Below are 6,785 nucleotides of genomic sequence, written 5' to 3'. Positions count from 1 at the left end.
GATCCTAGAGGAGGAAATGGCAACCCACCCCTGTTCTTGCCTGGAAAATTCCATGGACAGAGGAGCCTGGTGGGCTACAGTCCAGGGGGCTGCAAAGAGTCAGACGCGGCCGAGCACACACACACTAGACACAAGGCTAGTTCCTAGAGAAGGACTCAGTTCCTCAACATGTGTCAGGATGACTTTTAGAAGTTATTATCAAACCTATTCATCATTCAGAGAATCAGCTTCATACAATTATTCTGGTTGGCTGAGTAATTATTGGTAAACTTAACATGGCCCAGGAATGATTGGGGAAGTACTATTTAATTGGCTTCTTATAAAACTAGCTGTTTGCATAAGTGCTGTGTTTGGTACGCTGGGGACTTAGTTGCTTGAATAAGGCAGAGTATGTGGCTTTTGCGAGTTAGTCGCCATGCATGAAAAATCATAACTGTCAGTTTTAGCTCAAAGGATTCTTGCAAGGATTCTATGACATAATGTATGTCATCACTTGGCCCAATACATGGTTTGTGATGGTTCTTGAACTTACTGGGCTTCCCTCCAGATGCATTTATTTTATTTTGTACCTACACAATGTTTATTAGGTGTTAGAGACATTACAGATATTAATTAACCCACTCATACCAAGCTGTTGGTATTAATCAAGATATTAACCAAGGCTCATACCAACCCTTGGAAATGTAACCAAGAAGGACCCTATGGGGCCTCTCCAGAATAGGACTCCCCCCCACGCCATATCCTCCACCTGCCTTTGTCTGTAGAAAAATTTTAGTCAAAGAATAAATTTGATCAGAGAATTGAGAACATGCAGAAAGAAAGGAACACACCCAAGCAAGACAAAATAACAACAGTCTAGTCATTAAGTAAAGTCAGGAACCTTTAGTTCCTCCTCAAGGGCTATAGATAATGTCCTGAGCCATGTTCTTTGTTCTGTTTTGCAGATACTGAAACCCCCACCAGGTGGGAGAAGTTAACTGCATGCTGCTCACAAGCCCGTAGACCCCAGCCAGTTGGAACCAGATGGTTGATGATGCTGACTCCTGATTACCTCACCACCAGCCAAGAGTGTGCATTGAGTTGATGACACATCCCATAACCTCCTTCCTCACCTCATTTTTAAAAACCTTACCCTGAGAGGCTTTGAGGAGTTTTCAGCACCAGCTGCCTGGACTCCTTTGTTGGCAGTAAACACTGCACTTTACTTCACCAGCCTGGTGCTTCCCAGGTGTCACCAGTGGTAAAGAAACTTCCTGTCAATGAAGGAGACACAAGAGATGTGGGTTAGATCCCTGGGTCGGGACAATCCCCTGGAGGAGGAAATGGTAACCCACTCCAGTATTCTTGCCTGGAAAGCCCCATGGATAGAGGAGCCTGGTGGTCTGCAGTTCATGGGGTCGCAAAGAATCAGACATGACTGAGCACACAGCACATCTTTAGTTCACCATAATCTGGTGTCAGCAGATTGATTTTACTCTGCATGGGTGAGAGGAACCAAGTTTGGCTCAGTAACAGAAGTAGGTAGGACACTGTCTTTGTTTTGCAAATGAGGAAAGTGAAGAGTAAATCATCAAGTGGTTTATGCACAGCCACGTAGCAAGTGCTGAGATTTGAACCTAAACACTCTGACTCTTGACTTCATTCTCTTAACCAACCACTCTGCTAAGGCACCTTGATAAGTTAGGCTTCTACAGTGCCCACAGTCCCTTGAAGAGTGCCTTCCACAACACTGGCAGGAAGCTTTAGGAGGGAAATTCTCAAAGGAAAACTGGGTGAGATATTCTTGGGCTTAGCTCCATGTGAAAAAGTGAAAGTGTTAGTTCTTCAGTCATGTCTGACTTTATGGAACCCCATGGGCTGTGGACCACCAGGCTCCTCTGTCCATGGAATTCCCCTGGCAAGAATACTGGAGTGGGATGTCATTCCCTTCTCCAGGGGAACTTCCTGACCCAGGGATTGAACCAAGGTCTCTTACATTGCAGGTGGACTCTTGACCATTTGAGTCATCTTAGTAAAGAGTTCTAATTTCTAGGCAACATCTGATGGTTCAGGGGTGACGTTATGGCTGGAGACTTGGAAATGCTTGGATCCCCTGTGTCTTCCCATTTCAATGTGATCCACCAAGTGGATTTGAGCTACCACTTTGTGCCTTTCTGCCTCCTGACATTTTCTGGAAAGCCATTCTGCTCCCAATCAAGGCAGGGAGTGAACAGCCAGCGGAGCAGCCCGCCCCCAGTGTCTGATGGGAGTGGGTGTGCAGATATAAACCAGCTCCCCAACACTAAGGCATACGTTTTACACCTTTCTGCAAAATTTTCCTGGTGGATTAAGCTTCAGTCGCCCACTGTGGAAATTAAGTTGTTAATGTACCTTTTATTGGTTGCTTTCCTTCCCCTGTATTATTTCTCCACTTTCTGTCCAGTGTTCCATGAACTTTCAGTAAAACAGCTTGCACTCAGCTCACTGCCTCAGGGGTCTGCTTCTGGGGGAACCCAAACAAAGGCATGCTCCAATTCTGCCCCGACAGTCAGTCTTGCTCTCTCAAGGATTCCTAAGTAAGGAAAGTACGGTATGTGCAAAAAGCAGCAGCTAAACGGGAAAGAAAGCACTGCGTTTCAAATAGCTGGGTAAGCACCTAAAACCACCCCCAGTGCATGGCAGTAAAACTGTAGACAGGGAATGTGGATTAAGCCCGGAGGAAGGTTCGTTGAGGTCCCCTGCTTGCCATATCCTGTCTCGATGTGCTGACAATGTGGTGGAAAACCAGAGGGAGAGCTGCTTCAGGATGTAGACCTTTGAGGCACAACACATGCATCCAGCAGCGAACATGGCTGAGTGGAGGTACAGGGCTTGGAGCAATCAAATTAGCAAGTCATCCTCTCCTAGGGGAGCCAAGTGGGGTGTCAGCAGAGGGTCTGAGATGTGGGAGAAAGATGAACGTCTCCATCCCCTAGAGCGACTGAGGACTTGAGGTGGGTCCTCACACCTGCCTGGGTTTGTCGTCTTCCTTTGTTCTACTTCAACATCCCACGGTCATTGATTTTCCCAATGAGATGCCGACTTTATTTCCTCTAATAGCAAGTTTTGGCCTTTTCTTGGGTGTGATTAGGAGGAGTTGAGTAGCATTCTTAGGGTTTATGCAGGTGGGGCTCCCTTGTGCAAAGGTCAGGTGCCTTGAGCATTTGTGGAATTCTTTCGTATGAATGGGTTGGTTCTAAGTTGCGAAGAAGCCACCAAAATAGAAATGATGACGATTATGATCATAGCAACAATGACAATTGATACATGGCAAAGGACTTGGCTTTGCTGCTTGCTTGCTCTGTCCCAGGCATGAGGAGAAGGGCTTTGGATGTAGCTATGAATGCTCATAGCAAGTCTATGAGGTCGGTCAGACTGTCTTCATGGTGCAGATGAGGAAGTTGATATTTAAAGAAGCTAAATAGGTTGCTTATTGCCACTAGGTTCATTGTACGAGGCTTCTGGAATGTTTGGGAATACGTCCAGGCTGTCTCTTGATAACGTTCTTGATTTAGGGATAGGGGGCTGGTAGAAAAGGTGTGTGAAAAGTTGCCTTGTGATATGACTTCAGATTTTTCATCACAGTCTCCCTTAATGAGACAATCTATAAAGAAACATCATTGCTTTGTTCGCTTCCCCATCATGAATTCCATGAAGACCAGGGTGATCATTTACAGAATAAGGGGAATGTCACTTAATACAATGGATGAATAAATGAAGATGTCATTATTATCTTATTTAACCCAAATATATCTTAAACCCAGAACTTCCTGAGTATGCGGAAAACACCTCCATGAAAATGGTTCTGAAGAGCTGATACATGATCGACCATTTTTCAGGGTAAATTGGGTGGGGCTAGGTGAAGGATGTGTTTGAGAAAATTTGATAGAATCCTGGACCAACCTTTGCAAAGGCATCCCAGCTTTATCTCTCTTCTTTCTCTGAAAAGACCTGACTCTAATCTTTCCTCCCCTTTTTATTGTTAATATGTACATTAGGGGAGGAAGATCAAGATGCAATCAGACCTCATTTCATTGTGCTCCGCTTTATTATGATTCACCAGTACCAAGTATCTTAGAAATTTAAATTTTGTGGCAACCCTCCATCAAACGAGTCTATTGGCACCGTTTTCCCCAACAGAGCGTGTTTACTTTGTGCCTCTGGGTCACATTTTGAAAATTCATACACTATTTCAAACTTTTTCATCATTAGTGTATCTGTTATGGTGATCTATGATCAGTGATCTTTGATGTTATTATTGCAAAAAGATGATGACTCGCAGTCTTAGATGATGGCTAGCATTTTTTAAACAATCAAATATTTTTAAATTATGTATTAATATATCATTATTTTTAGACATAAAGCCTTGGCACACTTAATGGACTACAGTATAGTGTAAGCATCATTTTTTTTTTCATTTTTATTTATTTACTTACTTTTTTACTTTACAATATTGTATTGGTTTTGCCATACATTGACATGAATCTGCCATGGGTATACATGTGTTCTCCATCCTGAACCCCCCTCCCTTTTAAATGCTCTGGAAAACCAAAATTTCATGTGTCTTGCTTTCTTGCAATATCTGCTCTTTTGGGGTGGTCTGGAACTGAACCCTCAAAAATCTTCAAGGTCTGCTTATATTTTCCTTTTAAAAAAAAGTTGCTGGGAAGCTTTCCTGGTGGTTCAGTGGTAAAGAATCCACCTGCCAATGCGAGAGACACAGGTTCGATCCCTGATCTGGGAAGACCCTTCGTGCGGCAGAGCAGCTAAGTCTGTGCACCACAACTATTGAGCCTGTGCTCTAGAGCCTGGGAGCCGCCACTACTGAGCCCACGTGCTGCCACTACTGAAGCCCATGTGCCTAGAGCCCACACTCTGCAACAGGGGAAGCCACCTCAATGAGAAGCCCTTGTAGCATAATTAGAGAATAGCCCCTGCTCACCGCGACTAGAGAAAACCCTGCAGAGCGATGAAGACCCAGGACATCCAAAAAAAAAAAAAAAAAGTTGCTGGGAATAGAAATAAGAGGAAAGAACCTGAGTGGTAGCTCTCCAGGTTTTGTGTAACAGAATGCATTTTTGGTGCTTTTAAGGGCAAAGGGGAATTCTTCATGGCCCTTGCTGCATTGGCACGCCCCGTTGTCTTGAGATCCTACCCGCTATTTGCAGACTGGAAATGTTGGAATGCGAGTAGGATTAGGGGCTGGAAGCAATTAAAATGAGCAAACCATCTGTGGAGGAACTGGGGCTGGAGCTGAGTCCTCCCATTTATCAATGTCTTCAGCAAGGAGCCCTGGCCTCCTCCGGTCACCCAGACAGCTCCCTGCACCATTTCAGTCCCCACCACAGCGGCTGGTGGAGCCCTGCATGCTGATTAAAAACCTGGTGAGTAATGGGGACAACACACGTCTCTATTGCTTAGGTAGATCTAAGCCAGTTAATAACCTTCTTTAAAGCGAAAGCAAATCAAGTCCTATTTTAAACATTTTATTGACAAGCACAAAAAGGCTGCTGTCGGTGGCCCAGGTAAATTTATCACTTGGTTTTGTTACTTGTTTCTGACTCATGCAACGGACAAGAGGATTTAAATCATCCCAAGCCTCCCATTGTTACAAGACAAGGGGAAATACCGGAGCAGGGAAAATGGGATGAAAAGGAGGGACCTCGGACTTCTTAAGTTCCTTTTGTAGCACCAGGACTTTGCTGGGTACATTCCTTACGTGGACTCATCTGATGCTCAGATAGCTTTTCATCATGGTATTATTTTATTCCTGTTTTACAGTTGAGGACATCGAGGCATCAGGCGTGAAATGCTTTGCTCCAAATTGTATGGTAATGGGGAGCAAGGTTTCAAAGCTTCATCTGGCATTTGCATTCATACTCTGTCACTCAAGGTCCTAAGACAAAACAGGCGACAAACACAAGTTGGGGACATCCTGGGGATGTCCCAGGAGACTTAGTTAAGGGACCTCTTCTATTTATTTATTTTATTTGGAGGATAATTACTTTAATAATACTGCGATGGTTTCTGCCATACATCAACATGAATCGGCCATAGGTACACACGCTAGGGAGCACTTCTATGAATGACAGTGAGGTTTAGGGAACCACGGGGATGGTTCAGTAGCCCAGAGCTAGGAACAGTAAGATGGCTGTTGCTGTTTAGGCACTAAACTGTGTCCAACTCTTTGTAAACCCATGGACTGTAGTCTGTCAGGCTCCTCTGTCCATGGAATTCTCCAGGCAAGAATACTGGAGTGGGTTGCATTTCCTACTCCAGGGGATCTTCCCAGCCCAGGGATTGAACCACCATCTCCTGCATTGGCAGGCAGATGACCACTGAGCCACCAGGGAAGTCCAGTAGAATGGTTACCACTCCTAAACCTGGAGGGGAAGGGAAGGGAGTAGTTGTTGGAACCTTGTAAAACATCATGTAAAAGAGGCTGTTTAGAGAGGAATAGTGATTTTCAGTCCAAGGACAGAATCAGTCCAGTGTGATTTTTCCATGGAGAGACCCAGGGAGGAAGGCCATTGGCTGACCCATTCAGGAGCCAGGGATCCTCCCACAGTGGTCCATTCTGGGCAGCCTCCCAGTGCCCAGGGCAGGGTGCACAAGAGTTCAGCACATCACCCTCCTCTTCTGCTCCAGCAGATTCTCCAGAATATTTTTTTTCCCAGAAGGCAAAAGTCATCAAGTTGTACCAGCAAAAATCCCTCTTCTAAAGAAAGTTGATAAATATCAAAGCATTTCTCTTTACATGCAATTGA

Source organism: Bos taurus, chromosome 25 (assembly GCF_002263795.3).
Source record: "Bos taurus isolate L1 Dominette 01449 registration number 42190680 breed Hereford chromosome 25, ARS-UCD2.0, whole genome shotgun sequence".
NCBI lineage: Eukaryota > Metazoa > Chordata > Mammalia > Artiodactyla > Bovidae > Bos > Bos taurus.
The sequence above is the reverse complement of the archived record's forward strand: the minus strand, read 5'-3'. Positions refer to the sequence as shown.